At 39.4% G+C, this 25,387-nt stretch overlaps 1 protein-coding gene and 1 long non-coding RNA gene across 4 annotated transcripts in view; one reads left to right on the top strand and one right to left on the bottom strand.

The window, feature by feature from the left end:
• CDS1 (CDP-diacylglycerol synthase 1) overlaps positions 1-25,387 on the top strand; it is a 249,811-nt gene that overhangs the window by 41,163 nt on the left and 183,261 nt on the right. The gene's annotated exons all lie outside the window — the stretch shown is intronic.
• LOC111928861 (uncharacterized) overlaps positions 10,006-25,387 on the bottom strand; it is a 28,080-nt gene continuing 12,698 nt past the window's right edge. For both annotated transcript variants that reach the window (XR_015286950.1, XR_015286949.1), the window contains 3 exons: positions 19,521-19,710; positions 18,303-18,451; positions 10,006-13,413 (listed from right to left, as the gene is read on the bottom strand). This is a non-coding gene — a long non-coding RNA (uncharacterized LOC111928861). The remainder of the gene's footprint in view (positions 13,414-18,302; positions 18,452-19,520; positions 19,711-25,387) is intronic.

The following is a 25,387-nucleotide window of genomic DNA, read 5'->3' as shown; positions in this document are numbered from 1 at the left end:
ACAGCTCAATCTGTTCAAATGATTCCATGAAAAATGAATATGCAGGGGATATTAATATATCCTTCCTTCAGAGAATATTATATGAGCAGCAAACTGGTTAGGCAAAGTTTTTCTTGGTTTTTTTTTATATTGTAGTTGTTTTTTTTAATTTCTTCTTCCTCTTTGTAAATCAGAGTATGTAGGTTTTGTCCTGTTATTTAGAGGGGTTTATCAGAGAGACGTGTAGAGAGCAGGAGACGGTGAGGAAGGCAAAGAGAGACCTGTTTTACCATGTCACCTGAGGAAAATGAGCTGATAGCAAGATTTTGGTAGATGTGATTTATTTTTTTTTTTAATTAATAAAAAGTAATGCATGCTTACCTCTTTGAACTTGTCTCTGTTTCTTTCAGTGGATGTAAAAGTGTTTAGACAAACAAAGTCCAGGATCTATTTTTCCACAACTTTTAAGACCAGTATAGTAACCCCTCACTTAGGAAGTTGTTAAGACCCAGATTGTTGATGCCTGCATGTGGAAAGTAATTCAACAATCCTGTGCTCTTTACTCTTCCCTTAATTTTGTGCCGTTGGCTGCTGTGGAAGGAAGGGTGCTGGACCCAATGTGACTTGGGGTCTGATGCAGTAACATCTGTTCCTATCATCTAACCAGGAGAAACTGTATTTTGTGTGTGCTCAGAGACAGAGAAATGTGAGGTTTCTGTATAAAACTGCAATTCCAGTGTCCTTGCAGCAGAAATTATGGAATGTTTGTTCGTATAATTTGGCCTGCAAGAAATTAAAACTTCAGTTAGCAAAGGTAGCCTTTGGAAAAGAGCAGGAAGCCACAACAGCCGTTGTCTTAGATCTTCTGATAATGCTTAAGATGGACCATAGCTCCACTTGGAAGTTCCAAATACAAGTATTCAGCAGGTTAAGTGCAGTAAAGCAGATGATGCCGAACAGTGGGATCTGATGATGGAAACGGCTTTCACCTAAAATAGACTCGAGTTCTAATTGGAGGTTCAGATGCTCACAAGACATCTCCATTGTCTCTCACTCACACTAGTTGGATTTTAGGGCTCCGGTTATTTTCTTCCATTTCTTCTTTTGAGTCAGCAGTGGGGTGGGCACATCTGACTTTCGCACAAAGGGACTATCGCCGCTAACGTCACAAAAATGCATGCTGGGCAGGGAGGAATCCACAAGGTGTATAAAAGCTTTCAAACTCAACCAGTTTCTGGGAATGCTTATATAGAGAGGTTGGGGAGCTGAGTTACCACTGGGGAAGGCTGTTAATGAGTAAAGACAAACAGTATATTGCCTGGATAATGAAATGTTGATTTCTTCATTTAAAGTGATTATATTTGAAAACCATTATCCCTTCATTACCTGCATACTTGTCTTCAGGTTCCCACTTGGGTCCCTTAAGAGCCAGTGATACCATGAATAATGTAGATCTTCAATATTTTGGGTAGGTGATGCCTATTAATGTAACAAGAGCAGAATCTCAAATTTAGATCATGGGACATAAAAAAAAGAGGAAATGGACCCTGAAATTTTTAAGAGTGTCTAAAATATATGGAAATGTGTTTTATGGAAGAAAGGCCAGAGGCTATGCATTTGAGGTCTTAAATAGCTGCTATGATTTTATGATTTGCACTGAAAGAGATTTCTACCACTTGGATATAGTTAACATTTACTAAATAATATTGGACTTAAGAGTGTGGCTTTCTGAGGGCACCAGTTCATCAGCATTATGCACTCTGTCTTCTGTGCTGAGTTTGTAAGAGCAATTACTAAAGTAGTTCATTGCCCTTTGTAATATAATCTCTGTCTGACTCTGTGGGAATTGCAGCAGCTATGAGTGTAGAAGTATCCCATTCATAGATGCTGTGAACTCCACTTGCTTTCTGAAGTTTACAATAGCAGAGAGCACAGAAATAGCTTTTTCAGGACCACCACGAATTTATTCTGTACTTCTTTTTTTCCTGCTTGTTCTGATCTCTGAAATGTGACTTTTATAAGGGCTGTAAACTTGGAGAGGGATCTTTCCATCACCTGCTAGTCAAGGGAGTTAAACTTCAGAACTGAACTTTACTTAATGTTTCATTCAACAAAATTTGCACAGATTGAGTTATTTGTTTGGGTTTTTTTCTAGAATGTGGATTTTAGTCTAAGGACTTGTGTATTACAGTCTCTATTGTAAAAAAACCCAGCAAACCCAATCAAAAAAACAGCACAACAAAAAACCTCCCAGTTTTATTTATTGTGCAAGGACTACTGAGAACCATCTGCTTTGGAGAGGCCAACCTCTAGGCCACAGATGGTATTTAAAAAGATTTCAAAGAGTTTCCAAATCTTGATGTGGCACCTTTCAGAAATACATGTGTAAGTTCTGCCAAAGCTTGGAGATTCATTTTTCTTTTTCCTCCCAGAGAGAGGGTCACTTTTTCTTGGAATAGATCCCATCTCCCAGATGCGTATTGAAGGCATATTTAAACATTTAGCTTTGGGCTGTGGATCAGCCTTTTGTAGTTCCCCGTTGTGCTAGGATAATAGTCCATGTAGCTAGAATTGTGGAAAGTCTACATGCAGATTTTGCCCTTGTGATTATATATCAGATTATCAAGTTCCAAAGGATTAAAGTTATTTTCTTTGGCCCTTAGCCAAGTAAGTTAATTAGGTGATTTTCTTGAGATCATGACCTGTCGCAGAACTACACTGCCCAGTTGTTAAAATTCAGTCTGGTAAATTATTCCTTCTATTTTCATTTCCCATTGCGTTTTCATGAATGATACGTAAAACTCTTTTTTTCCCCATCATAGGAAAAACCCCTTGTTTTATGTTTCCTAGGCACTGGGATCTATATAGCTATGAAGTCTGAAATCAATTTAGTGTAAACAGGATGAGTACTTTGAGCAGGTTAGACTTTCTGACAAGAAAGAAATATTTTATAACATTTTGCAAAACTTACCTATTCACCATATCATGCCTCACTGTTTAACAGAGAGTGCTTTAAGCCTTGTCTTGGCACAAGTTTAATGTCTGTTACTCCCTGAAGGGCTTTATTCTAATAAATTATAGTTCTGGTGCAGTGAAGATTCATTGAAAATTGTGTAAAAGATGGATTTGACATATATGAGAAGGTAAAAATTTTATTCTTTAATGCTAGAACTTTGAGCCTAACACTAATCATTGCAGGTAATAGTAGCAAAATTTGCTGATGAATAGTCACTAAAATTGGTGTAGTGTTTTCTGTAATGGACTTTTCAATGTTTGCAGGTAAGATTTTTAGTTTTTCAAAGTGTGAGAGCAGTCTCTGAAGACTTTTTCATCCCCTGATAACTATATCACAATCAGTGTTATGCATATGGCATTTTTCTTCTTTATTCAGTCCTCTGAGCTCCAATGTACTACTGTGAAGCATAGTAGAAACTGGGATTAACCAATAACCAATTTCTAGCTAAAACCAGCACTCTTTCAAAATAAACACATTCTTCATTCACTGGGCTTTTATTTATTTTTGTTGACATGGAAAATAAAACATTATCATGTTATATTTCTAAGTGTACACTCTTAACCCCCACTTAAGCATGCTGCTGCTTAAAGAAAGTACAGTATGGCTGATTATGGGGCTCTGCATTGTGCTTCCTTTGACTGGTCTTGATGGTAGTTATATCAAATGCCTTGTTAAAAGCAATTTGTAGTGCTTTCTACTGGGATGGCAAACAACCAGACCAAGAAAAAGCACCACTTTTTTACAGCCCAGGCAGCAGGAAATAAGTCTCCATTGATTTATTTTTTTTTTTTTCCTTTGAAGGTTACAGATACTTTAGGCAAGGTGTGAAATGCTTACACTACTGAGGTGAAAAAATTTACTAAAATTGGAATTAAATTACTGTCTGGCTTTAGCAGAGATGCAGTGCAACATGATCTCTCCTGCTAAAAGCCTTATGCAATCCGACCTTCTTTTTATTGGTTTTGTACTGTTCATCCTTGGCAAATACAGAAATTTAAGTCCTAAAATTCAGTTTTGCATTCAATTTTCAGTGAAAATAAATTTTAAGTTAACCTTCCAGTTATGAGAAAAGGTGTGATACCTGATTTTGTGGTGTATATTTTTGTTGTTGTTGAAACAAACCAAAAAGAATGTCTGCAGTGTGTTGGGTTTTTTTGCTTTAAACTCAGGAATAATTGTGGAAAGTATTTTGAATTATTTACCTGTGTGTAGCTCTGAGATGTATTTCTGGATTTCTATGTTTGTGCATAGAAAAAAAGAGAAGATTAGCTAGTCTTTCTACTTGAGTAATTCTGTTGCAGCGGATATGGTATTTTGTGGCTGAAAACTTTTTTTGCTCTTGTGTCGAATTTCTCTGTACCCCTTTTGAATAAATGCCAAAGTAGTTTTGGTGAAGACAAACCTGTCATTGGAACCTTGTCACAGTCAGTTTGCTGTGACTCCAGGACCGTTCCTGCTGGCGAGCGGGGCAAAATAGAGGGACAGGAGTAACGGAGTTGCCTGAAATGTTTTAATGATGGTGAAATAACCAGCTGCAGAAACCACATGTTCTGGGGGCAAGCTCCAAAAACCAAGGGTGAACTTAACAATATATAACCTGAGGGCAGGGGTCCAATCACAAATGCAAACCAGGGACTTGACCTTATATGTGATAGGTCCTGAACCAACTGAGAGCCACAACCAGAAACATGGTTTATTATGGAATGACCCCAGTACCATCCTAATTGCCATCCTTTCAATATCCTGCCTCTCAGGTCTCAGGACTCCTGTACAAGTCACCTGAACTAAGCCACTATCCATCCCAGCTGGTTCAGTTCCCATAGAACCTGAATGAATCCTTCAGGCATTGGCACTTGAAGTCTGTAAGAGAGCTTCAGACCAATTCTGCAGCTGCTTGACTTAGTGACTTCACCCCAGTCTCTTGGTTCATAGGCATAAACAGAGAATCAAAATTGGTTTTTACACTGCAGTTATCTGGGTGATCTTTCTTTAATGGAGAAAAGTCCATGTAAAACTTAATTTAGATTAAATTCCCTGCCAGCAATGTTCATCAGCCAACTCTTGCTGAAGCAAGGCTGGTGCTGTCAGACCCAGAGCCCTCAACAAGTGCTGAGTTAAGATAATGGATTGTCCTATATAGGTGTGAGGTCTTGGTGAGCAGGCCTGTAACATGAGGTTAGAGACCACTGAAGTTTTCCTCCTGAGGAGAAGCTGTAATTGGAAAAGTGAAGAACAAATTAGACTTAACTAATGGGGGTTTGATTTGGCTTTTTAAACATTTAGGTTCTATTTGGCTGTCTAACATCTAGGTTCCATTTCCTAGGATGAACGTTCAGATACTATATTGCATATTTGCTTAAGTTACTTGGTTTTTTTCCAAGTTTACTTTTATGGCTGAGCTGTGTTAAATGAGCATGTCTAGTTACATTTTTAACTATTCATAATCAACAGAGAGTTGATCCTTATAACTGAGTAATAGCATTTCATAAGAAACCTGAAAAGCCTATGTTTCTTCCACTGAAAATAAAACTCCCCAAACAATATCAGAGCTGATTATTTCACTTGATGTGGTGCATAGCTGTGTGACATTTATTATTTGAGTTACTTTGCGTCCTGACTCGTGCAAAGATGGCACAGAATGAAATGAATGGAAAAGCTCTTCTCTTTTTCTTGCTTATTGTTCCCTGCTGAAAGAAGCTCTAGCAAGAAATAAGGCTTTTTCCCAGAGGTGGTAAAAATGGTGATTTTTCAATGCACTCTGCAACGTAGAAGAAATTATACAGGGAAACTGAGGCTTTTGTCTTTAGTAGATCATGTGAAAATATTTACTGGAAATGATAATGCTACCCAGGGAAAGCTGACAACAACTTAAACAAGAAATGAAGTGACTGGGGCATTCTAGACTGTCATATTATGCTATCAATATGAAAACTTTAGTCTCATTGTTTGAGAGAACTAAATTTTGAGTTAACTTTGACCATCAGAAGGCTCCCTCTGACCTTGGCTGTTTTCAACAACACTGAATTGCTGGCTGACCCAATTTAATTGCCTCTTCAAATAGCTCCATGTGTGTATCTTAATATCAAAACAAGTTTTACAACAAGGTTTATCAGTTATTAGTTGGAGTAATAGTTAATTTTGCAGACTGGGGTCCTTGTGGCCACAGTGACTGGGTCAGCAGATAAAAGATGCTCCTTGTCTCAGCAGCTTTCTCTCTGGTTTGGTCAATCACTCCAGTTTTTCCATCCTACCTGCTTGGCTACTCAGTTCCCAGCTGTGGATAACACTCATCAGTCCTTGTTGAGTTTGTATAATTTTTGAATGTTGGATTCTGTGGTGAAGTGTAATCCCTCTTTACACTTAGCTGAGGAACACCTTGTTTCTATTTTTTTTTTTTTTTGACAGCTAATGCCTAATGGATTGTCAATTCAATTAGGAGACTTTGCCCATATTCCTTTGTGGTTAGATGCTGAATTATTATACTAAACCATTTTTCTTGTGATAACCTCACGAGTAGCACAAAAACTTCGAGTTGAACAGATAATTTTGAGTAATCAAATAAATTGTTTCCTTCTGTAGAAAAAAACCTTTATTTTCTTCTAGCATTAATGAATGTATAAAAGTGATCTGAGGCTTAAGTTGCAGAATTAGTGTTATTTATTTCTATAGATTTATAGGACATGACAGACTATGCAGTGGTTTGGAATAAAAGAAAATACAAAACAGAAACAATCCACCTGAATTTGATTCCCTGTGTCCTAAGAACACTTTTTGTAGCCGAATTCAGCTTTCAAGATATGTAAATCTTGCAGGATATAAATTAGATCATATATATAAGTCAAGTAACACTTAAAATTTTGTAATTGTTTTGGGTCTTTAGCCTCCCAAGGGTTGGAATTAACTACACCTGTGAGCTGGATTAGGACCCTCTCTGCTTTTTCACATGTATGCATTGAAAAGACAGACTTATATTGTAAGTTTAACCAAAAAGAATTAAACCCAGCACTTGAGGAAGAAGACTGCACCACCCAATATTTGTTAAAAACACATTTTGATAGATAACACTTTGACTTTAGCAACTTCCATCCAACAGCTGTTACCCCTCTCTCACTACTGCTATGGCAGCCTGGAGATAAACACTACTGCTTCTGCTGCCTTTCACAGTGCCCAGACAGCAAACAGCAACTGGAAATCAGCATCGTAAAAACACATCCCTGGTGATTTAGCATTTGCTTACTGTTACTTATTTCTATACTTTAAGAATTTAAGGAGCTAAATGAGATAAAATCACATGAACTGTATTGCATTATGCTTTTAATTCAAGTATGGCAAAAAATTAAAGGTGAGGTGACTTTTCATCATCATTTTGTCACTGAAAAGGGAAAATAATTACCGGAAAAATAATATTTTCACTAGCAGTACAGGGTAATTAGTTTCCCAGGGAGAAGATGTTGGTAGGAAGGGCTTTACACAGGGATCCCTTGTCATTTTATAGATGCTTATCTATCAACTGTCAGGTTGTTTCAAAAGAGCTTGGGTCATAAAGTTTTCCCTCTGCACCTTTCCCATCATGGTGGCCCAAATTTGCCTGAATAGCTGTGAGTCATCTTGTTTGCCTAGTGTGGTCATTCCCAATGAGGCAGGAGGTGGCTGTGTTGCTGTGGCTGCACAGCATGGGGGATTTGTCAGTGAGACCATCCCGTGTGCTATCAGGGGCTTGGTGCACAGGGCACACTGACAGGACACACACTTCCCTTCTCCTGGCAAGGTATCCTTAGCAAATAGAGTGGGCCTTCCCCAGGTGGAAAAAGTAGGGGAAGGCATTAGTTCCATTCTCATCTGGGAGAATGTCCTCCTTGGTTTGAGTATTAAAGATACACATATAAATATATTCATAAAATGCCACAGTTTTATTAGTCTTTCCCACATCATATTTTGGGTCATCATTCCTAAGACACAATTATCTAGCTGTGACATCAGAATTACTGCAGTGAAATATTAAAGTTTTTTACCTGGATCTCTCAAAGGATTCATGAACATCTAATATTCAATGTTAAGGATGAAATACTTGTCCTTAATGTTAAGAACAATAGTGTAAATTGTCAAGGCAAGGTTTAACACACCTGTCCCACTCCTTCCTTTCTTTTTATTTGCAAACTCATTTGATTTCATGATTTATTTATAAGGAATCTGCAATCTGGACTTTAAGAATTTCTATGAGAATTCACTGACAAAAAAGAGTGAAAACGTCACTTGAAAAATCTGTGTGGAGGAGGAAGAAAACCTAAACCAAAATTATTTGTCTTAAAGGGTGGTAATATTACTGCCTTTCTTTAGCAACACAAGTAGATTTATAGTTTGGATTGGTTGCATATGCAACCCCTAATATATTTTTCAGTTCATTAAATGAATTGGCTGTACAGAGATCCCAATATGACAAATGTTAATTTCTAAGAATTTTACTGGGTGTGACTAAATAAATGTAAAAAATAAGGCTGGAGGCCTCTAGCTCTTCTCAATTTCTACTTGTGTTGCTCTGTGACGCTTAAGAGTAGCTGAAAATGCTCCCTTGATGGAGTCAGATTGCTTCTTTATTAATTCCATTCATAAATACACACTGGGTGTCCAGTGGAGCATTTCAAACCCTGATAATCAAAAGCTTATTGTGTGTTTGAGAAGCTTGAAAGGAAAACTGAAGTAAATACCAAGGGAGAGTAGAATAAAGTTAGAGTTTTTCTTTCTGAGTCAGCAGGAGGTCGTCTAAAGTATAATGTTATGCACAAGTTTTACCGTCAAGGCTGTGATGGGGGGTGTGAATATGTGTGCAATTACAGTAGTAAAATCAGTGTGCCCTGCATAACTAATGCAGCCCTCTGCAGATCACAACACCCCAGAGCAGCATTAACAGCTATCTGATGGCCTCTGTGTGTGTGAGACATGGAGGACTTGTACATTTATTTCAGCTCTGCATTTAGCTCTGTTCCACTCAAACACCACAAGGCAAAATTCCTGAGAAAGCTATTAAAGAATAGAGGCTGTTTGTTTTTTCCTCAGCTGTGTTTTTCTCCAAGGCAAAAATTCTTGAGTGTGAATGTTGTGGTTTTCTGGGGGGAATTTAGCTTGTTGTATTAGTAAGGGTCTCTACTCAGTTAGTGTGTATGAAGAATGGAAAAGTGGTGTTAGCACTGTGGTGAGGCTGAGTTGCTTGAATTAATCGGGTTACAGAAATTTCTCTCCTTCCTTTAGCTCTAGGGCAGAGTTATAGGGAGATAAAAAACAGAGGCTCTTTTTTCCAGAGCGGCCAATTGCCAATTTTCCATATCTTCTTGTAAAGCTTCTTCAGTTCTCATCAGTTGAGGACTTGCATAAGCTCTCAGCCTACAGTTTTGAAAAAGCAATTTTGGTTTTGGATTCATATCACTTCTGCTTAACCGTAAGTATACTTTTACCTGGGTCAGGGTTGTGTCAAGACGCTCGGGACCTGTACGGGGCTTGGATCTCTTTTTGGGTCTTTTCTTAAATCTCAGAACTGGCAACAAATAAGAAACAAGTTCTGAGCTGGTAAGCATTGTGACACACTGAGTCTATGGCATAGATGGGTGAATTCTGTGAAGAAAATGATCTGATTCTTCAGCACCTCCCGTTATTATATGAAACCATTTCCGTGACGACATGGCAGCAGAGGATCTCACATGAGGAGCCATGAGAAGTACTGAGAACTGGAAATAAATACTTCTCTGAGATAAACAATAACATTGATCTTGGCTGAGCATAACACAGAATTTCTCCCAAGACCCCCCTGTCAGGTCCTTTGAAACCTCGAGGCCTAAGCAGGTCCATTTTTGGGCAGAATTGCTTAGTTGCTTTTCTTTGCAGAAATAGAAAACGATACTTTTTTCTTTTTTTTTTTTTTGATCCTCTACTAATAACCATGGATGATGGCAACGTGAGCGCCTTCTATTCTATTCTATTCTCCTGCACAAAGAAATAGAAAGATCTGGAGCTTCCAGGCCACTGCAGTAATAATAATGAGGTTTATTTTTCAGGCTGGAGAACAAAGGAAGGATGATGCTACTCTATACATCCACAGCAGGCAGAGAAGTTGTCTTTGTGATACCAAGTGATTTGGTAAGACGAAAAATGGAGCATCACCACTAGACAGAAGTAAACTAAGTTATAGGAGAGTGAGGAGACAATAGGGTAGCAAAATCAGTGGTTTAGCCACCAAATCTTATTGTAGATAGATTTTCCTTAGTCTATTCTGTTGTTTGCATTTATAACAGCAAAGGACTTTTCACCTGTGTTGCTTATGAAGGTATGTGATCCCATTCTGCCTACTGCATACAGAGAAAGAGATCTCAAAAACTGTTCCCCATCACAGGGAGGAAAAGTGAGTGCAACAACTATCTTCACTTGGGCAAAACTGTACTTCCATCTGTTCTCACTGTAGTGCAGTGCTGGAATAATCTTTATGTTTTTGAGAATTGTGTGGCATGTCTTCTCCCAGACTAACATCAAACAGAAGAGTAGGGCTTTTACATTGGTGGGGTATGGCAGAGAGGATCAAGAGAAAACTAGGCTGGGAGAAAAATCTTGTCTTTTGATGCTTATCTAGAAGGGGTCAACAAAATAGAAGGTAAACTAAACCAGTGGGATTGGCAGTGTGGATGAGCAGACCTGGCAAAAGAGACACTTAACAATTTGGGTTCTGCCTGCTATTCCTCCACCAAGAAGAATGCACACTGCTAGAGCCCTGCACTGCTGTGGGGGTCTAGTGCAATCATTGTTCTTGGCAAAGATGGCCTGGCCTACAGAGCACTTGCTGCATCTGGAGCCACCATTCATTCCAGCACCAAGGGGAGGAGGTGACAGTGGCCCCTGGCTGGTGCACCAAAGCAGAAGATGTGCACAGGGATGTGCATGGGATTTGTGCTGACAAACAGGTGGCTTTAACTGCACACATCCTTTCTGCAACTAATCTTCATTTATGTGTGTCAAGGGTTGTTTTTTTACATGTCTCTCAGTTTCAAAGCAATCCTCTATATTCTCCAGCATCTGCAGACAAGTGCATAGGAGCTGAACTGTTTGTCAAGTCAGGCTGGGGTTTCTGTCTGCATGACAGAACTTCTTCATAAATATGAGTTTTTAAATAAGAAACAGGGAGAGGCAGCAAATCACTTGGGTTCAGACAATGGAAGAGGAAAAAATCCCACCTAAACAATAGATGTTTAAGTAGAAAGCGTTCCAGCTCCTTCTGACAAAGAGCCTCCAGAGGATTACAATGCAGTCAATGTTGCTTTAATTAAATTTAATGCTGTGTGAAATGCACTCTGAGAAACTTTGATGAATGACTGGGGCAATTCATGTGGCTCACTAAAGGGCATCCAGCTCTTGCAGGGGTGTCAAACCACGATGAATTGGTTAGTACAGGCATGTTTATAGACTGCCTAAGGAACCTTGTATCTGTGTGGTAATGTCAGAGATAATGTTATGATTCTCTGGACCTTGGGGGGCTTTGGTGACATGGTTAATGAGATAGCCCAGGGAGTGTCCCAGTAGGTTACTTGCAGACCTCCCACATCAAAAGGAGCAGCTTTGCCCCTTCAGAGCCTGCTGTCCGCTAGATCTCTCAGCTGGCCCTTGCTTTCTGTAGGGCCACTTTCTTTTTCCTACCCCTCCCCCCTTTTTTTTGGTTTTCAGTCAACATTAACTTTGGCTGCTGAAATTCAGAAGTTGTTAGTTTTTAATTTGGTTTCTCTTTGACCCACCTACACAATGGCTTTCAAAGATTTTTATAGGAACAACAACCTCCAGTTATACTCCTCCCAAAGCCTCAAAATGATGACAACAAAGCTTAAGCCAAAGGGGAAAACAAGGGAGGAAAAAAACCTTAACTTTCCCTCTTTCTGTTCCTTCTTTCCCCATCACAAAAAAAGAGGAATGTTTCTCCCATGCAGAGTTTGATTACAAAGCAATGGGCTATGAGAGTACAACTGGGTCTTTTATCTGCTGCACCCAAAAAAGTGAAGGGAAAAAAACCCACCAAAAACCAGTGGTTCAATTGATAAATGAAAGTCTGTTATTCATGTTTGATTTAAAGGGTTGATTATAGGCCTGTGGAAAAGGTTGTTTGACAATTTCTCTTTGTAAGGGGAAAAACCTCACTGTATGTTTGGTTTAAAGTGAGGTTAGATGGCAAGTAAACATTTCTTGTAATAATATATTGATCTTTGAAAAATTCTTGGTCCAGGAAGTAGATGTTCAGTATATTACATCATTAAAGGAGGCAAACATTAAAGTTAATGCAAGACTGCCTCAAATGATCCTTATAAAATATAAAAGACCTGAAGTTTTTATTGTACTTCTGAATTCTTAGAGGAAAGAAAAGTGTCAGGGCTCATGGATTTAATAGATTTCATATCTCACAGACCTAATGACAGATGCAAGCATTCTGCTTTGGATGACTATATGTTTAAGACTCGTGATCTTGGGCAGAGAAATAAGTACTAATGAGAAAACAAGATGGAATCTTCTGCAATGCCATAAGCAGCATGTTAATTGATTTGGCCTCTTTATGTTCACAAGTTCTGTTAGTTTAAGATGTGTGTTATGAACGTCAAGCATTCATCTCATTCTGTGTTTGAATTTAAGCATTTGTTCACATCAAACAGTACTGAAGAAATAGTAAACATAAGTGTGTACATGTCAGTTTTTGAGTACACTTATACGTGCACACTTAGTTTGAGTCAAATATTCACTACGATTTGCTTTCAAATCCCTTTGTAAAGCTTCTCTAGCCCTCAAAGTTTAAAAATAACTCAAACAGCAAAACACCTCACTCAAACAAACAAACAAATCCTGTCTAGCTGAGTCATCTCTGGCTACCTCATTGTGAAATAGCCAGAAGCAGTAACCTGCTTTCTGCAAAGCAGAAATGTGTTGGACACATTCTACCAGTGGTGGCTTCCCATTGCAAAAGTGGGGAAAAAGGATGGTGGTGACGATTTGTATGGTTAATGATGATGTTGACAGGTATTAGGTCTCTTTGTGTTTTGTGAAGGTCCTAATCACTCTTTTGTAAATTCATTAAATGTCTGGCTATTCTTTAAATGCTGTTGGAACCACATCAAGAGGTGAGCTCAAGAGGCAGCCATGCCAGAAGCCTGCAGTGTAGTGGTTATGGTGGATCTTGTTTATTTCAAGTACCTGAAGTGGAACATTTCTTTCAGAAGGTTGGGTCTTTCTTCTACTTTTTCTAAAAGAAGTATCTGTGCTGTTTATCACCAAGCCAGCACCACCTTTCTGGTGACATTGTGTCAAGCTGTCTATCCGGAGCCTTTTGCTCATTTCCTTCTGCAGGCAGGGCTCTTGTCTCTTGGTAGGGGATGACAACGGCTTCCTGGGTGACATTGTCAGCTCTGCGGGGGGAAAAAAATATAGCAAAATAATTTTCATTGAAAAATGATTTGCAAAGATTGAAAGCTGGTATTTGTTGAGAAAGTAAATAAATGCATACATGCAAATAAATACATTTCCTACAAATGTACATTTGCCAGAGTGCACAGAACAAATGCTGGATGATTAGAGTGAAGGTTTTTTTTAGGATTGTTGTAAAGGCCAATGTGGCCTTGAAAGGGCTGTATCATTTTTCCTCTGGTTGCAGCCCTGGGGAGATGCTGCTCACCAGTGCCTGAAGAGCTGGAATGGCCTCCTAGCCATTCCAGCTTCTACAAGGGAAGCTGGAAAATGGGCAGAGCCAAGCCAGACCCTTCCTTTCCTCTATCTCTCTGTTATCTGAAACAACTATCCAGGTAGAAGCACTTAAAGGGCATTTATTTAATAAGTTACTTGCTGCTGGCCAATATTGCTATAATGAACTTGTAACTAGATCAGAGAGGAAGCAAATGCCAGGTTTGGTTTGGTAACTTGTCTTGCAAAGAAGAGGGGAAAAAAGGCAGAATAAGCTGAGTGGTTTCCAAGACCCTAATCTATTTTTAAATAGGTCTCTCTGAAACTGTGGCAGCAACAACAATCATTGCTGTAGTTAATGGGCTGTCAGTGTATCCTTTATTTGAATGACTGTTTTCTGAATCAGAAGTTAAAGACACTGTGTTGTTGTCACCCAGTCAATGGCAGTGAGTCTAAAAAAGGACCTTGAAGCCACTCTGAGCAGCAGCCTCTGATGGCTTCAAAGTAACAGCAAGGTCAAGGAAAAGGCAAACACACCTAACAGTGTTCCACCAGTCTCACCTAACACACCTAACAGTCTCACTTGTGCAGCCACAGAGAGTGTTTTTGTCAGCCAAGCTGGGAGCATTTCTTTATTACCATTAAAGGTTGGAATGGTGCAACAATTAATAAATCTGGCTCTAGGAGAGAGTTGTTACAGAAGTGAGCTTGAGGAGCCAGGGCTATACATGATCCTGATGGTGGGCTGGTGGGAATTGCTGAGTGCTGCACCAGTATGAGATGTGGTCAGTGGGGGACTCAGAGGGACATCTTGGGGCAAGACAGCTTCCTCCTGGGGCAATCAGGGTCTAAAGCTCTTGTGATCTCCTGCGGATATTCCATGTCTTGGTGTTTGAAGGAGTACAGGATGGCTTTTGTCTCTTTGACAACTGTGAAGGGTGAACATGGATTGAAATAGGGAGATGAAGTGACATTCCAGGAAAGCTGCTGTGCTGGGTTACTAAGCTGTTCGAGAACTTGGGATCAATTCACTCTCTTGTTATAGTCTGTCTTTTTCCAATGATCCTTACAAATAAATGAAAGTCTCCCTTTTTAGACTGTTGATGTCTGGGAGGAATTAACTGGATGAAATGAGGTTGGACTGGGTGATGCTCAGCTGGTAAGTGCCTGTATGGCAATGGCGACAGGCAGTCAGAGAGAAATTAAAGAATGCAGAGGGGAAAACATGTAGTAGTTGTTACACACCCCTTAAGCAGTGCTAAAGGAACACAAGGTCTATTTTGCTAGAGGCAATAGTACCTCAAATGTCATTCCTAGTCCATTCTTGCTGGGCCTGTGGGTCAGCCCCTACCAAGAGACAGTTTGACTTCACCACGTGGTTGCAGTCGCTGGGTCTGACAAGGTGGGCTGGAGCTAAAGTTCTTTCTTTCAGTTGAGCCCTCCTTACTTTGACATGTTATAACTGGACATTTAACATGATTTGAACATAGGGGTTTTTTGTATTCCATCTCTTTGCATGGTTTGAAATTCATTTCCAGGCTGTGATCTAATGGCAGTAATTACCTCAGAAGTGCATACAGTACAGGCTATGTTTATTTTTGTTCCAGCCAAGGCAAATGATTACAGGTCTTGGCTTCACTTCAGGGCTCAGCTCTGCTGGGAGAGCCAAACAAAACATCTACCTTTGCAATCTGGCAAGCAGGTCCTAAATACCTTACATGAATGTTTGAATTAATGATAGCGAGAGCAGGACAGCACAGCCCTTTGAGTCTTGGTGTTGCAGTGGACTGCAAATTTTCTAACTCTGTTGTGGAGGGACCCAGCTTTGTCATACAGTGATTATGATCCCAAGTATCAAATGCAAAGTTGCCCACCAATTATCCTGAGTTTCTGCAGTGTCATCTGAGCAACATTGACAACAGCATGAAAAGCATGAGTAACAAAATACCTGTGAGATTTGCCTGTGTGTATGTTTCAGTAGCTATAGGAATAACACAGTCTATTACATGCAAAAATTAGCTTGCATAATTGCTTGCTTACAGCTCATGACAATCATAGCTGTTCCTTCTTTATGTATTTTCTGGCATCTGATGTGAGAGGGTGGATAAACAAGGAGAACAACCTGCTTTATTCCTGTTGAGCAGTGTGTGATGATAAAGCCCACCCTGCTTACTCTGTCCATAGAGGGTTAACTGAGAACTTTGTGTTTGGTGTTTCTGTCAAGGTACAAAGGATTTAGTTTAATTCTTCTGCTTAAAGAATTGCAACATAAAAATCAAGTCCTTAATTATGTCTCTAAAGAACAAAGGAGAAATTTTCATCCTTCCTTCAGTTTAGCTTCTTTCTGATGCATACCAAAATATGGCTGGATATTTTGGGGGAACACATGGAAAACACATGAAGGAGTTTTGTGAATCCTAGTTCTAATCTGTAGAAAGGAAATGTGCCCTGTGAATAACTGACAGCATTGGGGGATCTCTTTGTAAGCACAACTGATGTGATGTGCAGATTCCATGTGCCCTTTTCTACCTTGTAGTTATTGGAAAAACCAAGTTGTAGAATAAACTAGAGAGTGTCCCTCCAAATAGGTACCTGAGTACCTATTTACATTTCTTTACATTTCTGAGTAAAGAAGTGAGATGATGATAGTTACCTTGAAGCTGCCACAAATTTCCGCAGAAACCAGGAGTACTCAGCACATCTCAAGTTCATGAAACAATTTAAACATTTTTTTTTTTTAAAGTAATCCTGACTATTAACCTTTGGAAGTCTGGATTCAAGAGACCTACAAATACTCAAAACCACTGAAAAGAGAAACTCTTGCTTTAAAAGGTTGACTCAGTTTCTAGGAAAGAGAGATGTTCTGGCTGCTTTGTTTTTTAACTCATTAAACTTCATCAGCTGAAGTAAAGTTGCCCTGAGTTAATACTTGAAAAGAGAAGATCAAATTCTGCCCACCTTGACTAGAAAATGTGCTTTTAATAGTTTCGTATTTTCTGGCTTTCTCACTTGACTTCACAATCTAATTTCTCTGCTACCAGAGATCCTCTCAGTCACATCCATGTTAAGAATTTAAAAGCAATATATATTTAAATGCAAAACAGTATAGGTGAGTGTGTGCTCCTGTGAAAAAGTATATTTAGGGGCATATACACATATACATGTAGTTTTACTAAGTAAGAGGAGATGATACAGTGGTGATGAGTGAGGTCATGTATTATATTTTCAAGAATTTTGAATGGTTTCATGAATGATGAAACTTAAGAAACAATTTTAGAATATATAGAATTACTGGCAGTCACAGCCTTTCCAGATTGTGTTGCTGGAGCCTTAGATATAATTAATTTCAAACAGTGCTAGCTATAGTTATATAGTAATGGTAGATGCTTGTGGAAAATGCAAAACCACCTACAGGCACACAACTGAAATCCCTGCTTGATTTGAGCCAAAACAAGAAGGTTAATAAAATGGTCTTTTGCATGCTTTCATGAGATCAGAAGCAGTACCTTTGAAATGGTAGCATAGAAACTCTATAACACCTTGTGTAGTGCTCATAAAAGCAGGAACTATTTTGTAGGCTTTCCAGGAAGGAGCAGTGGAAGATCTGAGAGCTTCAGAGGTGCTGGAGCTTCATACCTTCCATTTCACTTCAGTGGCAATGCATCATGAGAGAGGTTCACAAACCTTGCATGGGTTTGTCCCAAGTATTTTGAACATGAGAAGGAACCTGAGAAGCTGTTGCTCTTCTCTGGAAAGAAATTGCTGTATTTGCTTCACTGCTGTTAACAGCAGCTGGTATAAAACCAAAACTAAAACCAAGTGTTAGTGGATCTGTAATGGTGCCTCAAAAACTCCAACCCTGATTAAAAATAAATAAATCTAAAATTTGCACAAACATACATGTAGCTATACTGTGCTTTTCCTTGAGAAAATGTAGAACACAGCCTGAGGGTGGTTAGCACTGATGGGAGAGCAGTAAATTTTCTTAGATGTGAGGTTTTGTTGCTTTTACTTTGAACATGGATGAACAGGCAAGCCTTTGAAGGCTCGAGTGTTCCTCCAGCATGAAATCAGAGCAGCAAACTTTGCTCAAGAGGAGTAGTTGCTCACAACTTAATTACATTGATCAATGAGATGATTTAGAGTTAGGAGGGATGTGTGCAGCAAAGGTCAGAATCTGGGAAGAGCTCAAAGCTGGTTTAACACGCTCGTTTCCTCAACTCATGCTTCACAACAGCTTCCACAGAGATCATTAAAGTCAGCAAATGCTGAGATCTTCAAAACATTACAGACATCTGTAAACTTCTTTATCTAGGAAAAAAATTACGTGTTTTTTCTTTACATCCACCAGTAGCTGAGCCAAGCTTGTTTCAAGCAAGGAAGACTTGTAATATCAAAGATTTACTTAATTTTTATTGCTGTGCATAAAACATCTGATAGAATTTGCTGAGAAAACCAAAATGCCTCTCTTTGTTTGCACAAGCCAAAGGAAAAGTACAGTGTATCCGTCTGCAAACGAACATCAAAGCCCTTTTGCAAAACCAGGGTTGGTGACCTATATTTGGAGAACCAGTATGAGAGCCGCCTGTTAGAGAGTCATGTGGGTCTCTGCACTTACCCAGCATAATCCTGATTGGAGCCAGGTCTTTTCTTTTTTCTCTTTATTATCACTTTGTGGTTAACATTTGTTGATGAGTAGGATTAACAGCACATTTTCACTGACATTTAGCTCTTTTAACAAACTCTCTTCAGTCAAAGGTTGCTGGCCTGAAAAAAAGAGAAAAGTCATTAAGCAAACAAATCTTTGCCAGGAGTTGATGCTAAACGTGCCATCACTTTGTGTGAGTTATTCACTGTATATGAAATTTATTCCACAAGACTTTGACCTTGATGTTGATTAACCAGAAATCCCTTCTTGTCTTGTCACTATTAACAGCTTTAGGTGCCTCAAGTGGCCTCTCTCTCTTTTCTTTTTCTTTTCTTTTTTTTTTTTTTTTTGAGCATCCATTAAGGAAGGCTTTTCCCAATTTGTCATTTCTTTCATAGTGCTGCTCATTGGCACAACCTCTTGAGGCACAAGGAGTCAGGGTGTTCCTTTAGCCTAGTGATGTATCTCAGGGGAGACTTTTACTGTTTCAGGCAATTCAGTCCATTATCCAAAAAGCCTGAAAGGGAAATGGGATTCCTCCCTGTCTGTATTCCTGTTTCTGAGGCCTGTCAGTGGCAGTAAGGCCACTTTGTGACTTTCTGGGCAGGACAGAGTTTCTGCACTAAATCTCGTGAGGCAAAGAGGGAAAATATTATGGCTGTTCTTTACTTGTTCAAGGCTCAAAAGGGCCTCTCTGTAGATGTTGGAGATGGAGCATCAGTAGATTGCCCTTAGGTCACTCAGCTTTGAGTAGACCCCAAATATGGAAGATGGTTTAAAACCACCTCCAGCTCAGTATAAACACAGGATCAGAGCAAGAACTGAACCTTTTTGGTGCCTGCTGTTAAGCATGAAGCCATTTACGGAACAGAAACACTGCAAGTATTCACTTTTGCTGACAATTTCTGGAAGGGGTGAGGGGGAGAGATCAAGGGAGGAGAAGCACACCAAAGTAAATGCTGGTTGTGTTTTTTTGTATTCTCTTTGGGTGACATCATATAGTGATAAATTGAATAGACTGGAAGGATTGAAAACTGGACTTGTTCTAAAGCTGGCTAGGAGTGGGTTGCAAGTTATGCAGAGTATAGCTGGCACCTCTTTTTGTGAAGAAAGCCTGGCTGCCATAGACTTTGTGGTCACTGGCATGGATTCATTTGGTGCTTTGTGATTTTGCTGCATGACACTCACCTCTGGCAGTCTCTTGGCACTCTTTTATGGTGAAATATGGTGTTTATCACCACAGCTGTTTGAGACTGTACCCAGTCTGGAAAGCTTTCAGGATCATTGTCAGTCCATGTCTCCCTCTGTTTCCCAGTGGTTATACCATGTGAGTGCATCACTCACAGCTGACTGTTCCTTCCATAGCTTACAAGCAATCCTGCAAAATCAAACATTCAAAAAAGGCATGCTGTCATTAAAACAACTTAAATAATCTTATTTCTGCTCCTTCATGCATATATGAAATATGTATGTCTGTGGCATGAGTGGCTGCTGCCACACTCCCAATCCCAGTTTAGCTCTTTGTCACATCCTTCAGTGGGGTGGATGATGCAAAGCAACCACTCCTTCTTTGTGCTTCAGTTGCTAAATTCCCTGGAAAGGCCAATGTAGAACCATTAATTTCTTAAGGGCATTACTAGGATGCTACTGAAAGTGGTATCCCTATGTTATGTGTAACATTGTTAGCAATGGATGATGTATCAGACCTGGAAAATTCCTGTCTCTATGGAGAGCATTAATGATGGAGTGGAGTTGGGAGAACATTGGGGTAGGGAAAGTGAGTGGATACAGGTGAAAACCATTGTCCAGTTCTTATTTACAGCACAAATGTACACATGTTTTGGGCAAGTGTAGGCAAAACAATATCCTTAGCAGGAAATGTGAACAGCTATTACAGCTACATCCACAGGAGAACTCAGCTAGCCAAATACAAAATTATGAGATCATGAGAGAAATACACAAACAAAAGCACTGAAATACTCTTTGTGATGTAAAAACTGATTAACCTTAATGGTTTGCGTTTGTCAAATGCTTTGCTTTTAACAGAAGTACAATTTTTTTTCATGAAACTGCCTAAGTGACAAACTTCTGATCAGCTTTGATCCAGATAGATATGGTTGATTTTTAAAATAAATTATTGTGTATACTAATTTGCTAAAAGTTTTCAGGCTTGTCTCCTAGCAGTATTTTTTCAGTTTGGTCACTGCTTTATTTCAGGCTTTGTTTTTCAGGGCCTTGTCACACAGGACCTAGTCCATACAGTATTTATTACTTCTTTAGCTTTAAAAGGCTCTATTTACCTAGTTTTCTATGATTTCCTGTGCTACATGTGATGTCATTGTGTTATTTGTAGTAGCATAATATCCAATAATCATACTAATTTGACAAGCACTATTTGAAGGGGGAGAGAAGCTGCTTCACTGCATGGCTGCAGCTGATACTAGCTGATCATCTCTGCTATCTCCTGCTTTCTGTGGTTGAACAGGAATGCAGCATTTCTGCTGATGTTCTTTCCTGCATGTCTACAAGTAAAATGTAGAAGCAATTGTTGTTTTCTCTGTAGAGCTCTGGGAATTGCAGAGCATGACCATTCAGACCATGACTCCATTAAGAAATCTGCAGAAACTGAGCTGATTTTCTCCTCGCATTGAGCAGTTTCTTGGCTGGTTTTTAAGAAAACAGTCCATTGTTTCTCTTCTTTTTTCCTGTGTGTTCTCTACCTCTTGAGAGACCCCAGGTTATTCTTGTTTCCCTTTGTCATATTACATGTGTAAATCTTTAAACTGAAATGGAAACCCTGAGTTCAGGACATCTTGCCTGGAGATTGATGAGGGCTTTGGGCTCTGATGGTCCAGGCTGCAATGCCATGGGACATGCTCACGGCAGCACATATTTAGTAACAGGTTATTTGGTACCTTGCCCTAGGTCATCTTTCATGTGTTTTTTCCCACATACTATTTGATTTCCTTATAATAACTATAGAGGAAAAACGGGCTGATAGAACACCAGACTTCTTTGTAAGTAATTTCTATTTCTCACAGCTTTCACCAAACACCTGGAAAAACCAGATGTCAGTGATATCATAGGCTGGCAATGTCCTGAACCCATCTTACCACCACTATCACCATTACCACCAAGATTCCTGTTTGGGCATTGCCAAAAGGCAGTTTTGGTAATGGACAGCTTCTCCTGATGACCTTGCCATTGGCACTGAGGTTTTAAAAACATTTGAGGCTCTGGTAGCAATAGGATGTCACAGTTCTCTATTAAATGGCCAAGTAAGACATCATCTGTTCATCTTGTTAAATACATGCTCAAGGAGAATTATGCAACCAAACTGAATTACTGAAGTTTGGGGTTTATTTAGCATGAACTGTCTTCCAATTTCTGCTTTGTGAATGAAGACATTATAAGAAAAACATCAACCAAATTATTTTAACATAATACAAAGCTGAGGACCTAAATGTACGTGAACAAGCTGAGGGAATTTTAGAAATCCTTGTAGCTTTCTAACTGGATGGTTTGCTAGGGAGCTGAGATGAACTCTGCAGCACCTGGATATTTGCTAGCATGGGTTGTTAAAGTATTAGAGAGAGGCTCTGACATACATAAGGTACAGATATGTGATGTAACTATAAAAACACAGCCAGGAAACATGAGACATGAGTATTTTCCTATCAATTTCTGGCATAATCACCATTATCCAGATGTTTTCCTCTTTCTTGAGGGAAGGGGGATGGAGGTCTGAAGTTCAGTTGCAAATTCCTGATGGCAGCAACAGGATGGTGCACATGTTACTAGAGAAGACGTACTGATTTCTCAGGCTTTTTTTCCATTAGCTATGAGAAAATAAGGCACGCTATATTTAATTCAGAATTAGCACCACTGCTGATATTCTTGACATTTCTGACACCCTGCTGGGACCTGTTGTAAGTGGCTTTTTTGGTACGTGTGGATGAAGAGGCTCAGGCTGCACAGAACACAGCCTGTGCGGCATTGGCTCACCTGTTGATTTCGTTTCATTTTCTATTTTTCTGACTTGCTCAACTGCCTGTAATGGCATGAAAGTATTCTTCTGATCTTGTTTCCATGTGTTCACTAAACACAGTTCTAGAATTTATGCCAAAGGAACATTCAGAGTGAGAGGCAGCTCTACGATTTGTTTCAAAAATCATTGGCTAATTGCATACTCGATTGAGCCTTGTTTATAATAACCTGTATTGAGAGAGCCTCTGCTGGGAACTTAATGGAGAAACTCTGATCAGACAAATCCATTCAGGAGAACTACAGGAAGTCCTACTTTGGACAGCAAGTACAGACATGCACCTGTTATTACATCCATACTATGCTGTCAGAGTCAGAATATTTCCTGCCCAGAATTGTGTTCAGAGGTACAGACAGCAACAGCTCAAGACATAATGCAAAAGAGTTGTGAGGGAAGCACAGACACTGTCAACTAGAGGAGTACATGGCTATGCCTCCCTCAGGAATTGAAGAACTAAACTGCTGGAAAATGCTTTAGTTGGAACATTGATGTCTCTGCAGGAACAGTCTCAAAAATTTCAGATTGATACGTCCTGATACCCATTCACTGCTAAACTCTGCGTCTATGCCAAGGTCTTGCTTACCAGACCAAAATAATCTCTTTACCTCCACGCCTTGTCACGTTGTCCCCTTTCATCTGCCGAAACATGCTTGCTAAAATAGATTTCAGTTTCCACAGGTCAGGATAACTGACCTTCTCACCCCTCCATCCTGATTTTGTGAGCCCTACCAAAACTTCATCATCATCTTCCAAATCAGAAACAATCTCACTGCTTCAACTGATCTCACTTAATTCCTGTGCTCATTACCTTCCCATTCTTGCTGCTTGCTGTTTCCAATCTGCAGGCATGTTTATGTGGCTCTAGCTGAATATGAGTGAGTATTAGTATTTCATACACAGGAAGGAGGAAAGAAGGGGAAAAGATTATCTGGAATAAGATCTTAAATAATTTGATTTTTCTATAGTATTGTTACTAAAGAAGAGTTAGAGCTCACCCAAATTAGAGGACAGTACTTTGTCATTGAGAAAAAATCTGTACTAGTGACAAGCAACAAAAGTATATTTGCTCCCCACAGAGTGCCAACAAATTGCATCAGTGAAGTCTTCTTAGAGCTGACTTCCAAAGAGAGTGACTTAGGGGGAAAAGTCAATCTAATTACATTTCATTAGGCTGGATTGGGTAGTGAGGATTGGCTACATATACTGACTCTGCTGTCCTATGAGGCACTGACTGTTACTTAATTCAAGCCACAATTTTAAATGAACTGTGGATATTGCAAGCTTCCAGGTGTTTAGGGTGCTCTTATAAAATGATGTTGTCTTGGACATCAGTGTGCAGCTGGTGACCAGCTTTTTGCACACTTCTTTGAGAGGAGGATTAAGTCCCTTCCTGCACCTTCTCATTTCCCATTCTCCTGTCTGGAAAAGTCTGTGAGACTTTTATGGATATAAATGGTCATCAAACCATTCATTTGTCTCTACAGGGGGCATTGTATATGTGAACACCAATAATTAACAAATTAATTAATTAATCTTAATTAACAAATTAAGAATATTACGTATTAAACTTTGCTATAACAGGAAAAGCAAATTCTTATCAAAGTCATCAGAAGCATTTGAAGCAAGAAATGCACATGATGGCATTGCATACTGAGCACAAAGTAATGATGAATGGCTTACAGTGCAGGCAGTTTTTTAAGCACAGGATTGACAAGAATCATGTAGAAAGCAGTCAGCAAAATGGTGGGCTTAATGTTCAGGAAAATACCTTTCCATGGTCTGCTATCTTCTTCCAGTATGTAGGAAGGGAGCATGGTGCAGGCTGCTTGGTTATTTCCTTTCTTTTACAGAAATCATGAACATTTACTATCTCTCAGTCCAAAGCTAGACAGCACTTTGGTCATTTGAGTTCTCTGTGTTTGGCTCAATGCTTTGTTAGAAAGGACTAATTTACCAACCTGAATGTGTCTGATTTTTATTGGAAAGGAATTGCAAGACAAGGCTGATAAAAGCTTTCTCCATTCCATCTCAGTTGTTTTTGCTTTTTTCCCCCTGTATTATATGTTTGAAGAAAAATATTGAGTAACATACAATGCACAACACCTCTGGCAGATACTGGTACTTCCCGGCAGCCTGAAAGGCAGAAAGAGCTTTGAATTTTATAGACAGAAAGACAAGAATTAATTTACCTTATGCTTTGAACCATATCAGTGGCTAATAGTTCTTCCAGCATAAGAAGAACCAAAATGATAGCCTGAAGTTATTTTTGGCCCTCATTTCTAACTATCAGTGAGCAATCTCAGAGATGGAAGCTGCTTGGTTCTAACCTTGTGAGATCCACCTTACTTTGGGCCTCGCCAATCCATAGTGCCTATGTGAAACGAAAAATCTAGTGGCCTAGAGAAATTGTCATATACAAGCAAGCCAGCTGTTTTGGTTTTTTTTAAACCTCATTGCAAATTGCCTCAGATTTCCTGAGGGAAGAGAATCAGGAAGGGCGGTTCCACATGTATCACCACTGTTTTACTCACAGATCCTTTGGATTGACAGCATCTCAGAAGAAAATTGCCTGCACTTGCCATGCAAGCTGCAAAATATACAAAAATCGTCTTGGTAAATCTTTGTAATACAGCTGGAAGAAAATTTCCTTCCTCCAGTGAGTATTCATCTTTGAATGGAAGACAAGACAAGGCTGATAAAAGGTGAAACACTGGAACAGGTTTCACAGTGCCCACAGAGGTAGGTGCCCCATCCCTGGAAACATTCTTGGTCAGGTTGAATACGGCTCTGAGCAACCTAATCTAGTTGAAGTTCCATGAACTCTTCTATGAAAAAGCAGTACTAGACTAGACTAGTTGTCATTAAGCATAGTCTCATTACACAATTGTTAAACATAATTTTCAGTACACTTGTATTTTTCACTTTTCACCAGTTCCTCTAGCATACACACTTTCTCTGACAAGGGCACTGTACTTCAGCCTTTTCCACAAATATACTGCCTCCTATGTAG

This window comes from Cyanistes caeruleus, chromosome 5, assembly GCF_971803275.1.
Source record: "Cyanistes caeruleus chromosome 5, bCyaCae1.hap1.1, whole genome shotgun sequence".
Taxonomy (NCBI): Eukaryota; Metazoa; Chordata; class Aves; order Passeriformes; family Paridae; genus Cyanistes; species Cyanistes caeruleus.
This window is presented reverse-complemented; position numbering and strand designations above follow the sequence as displayed.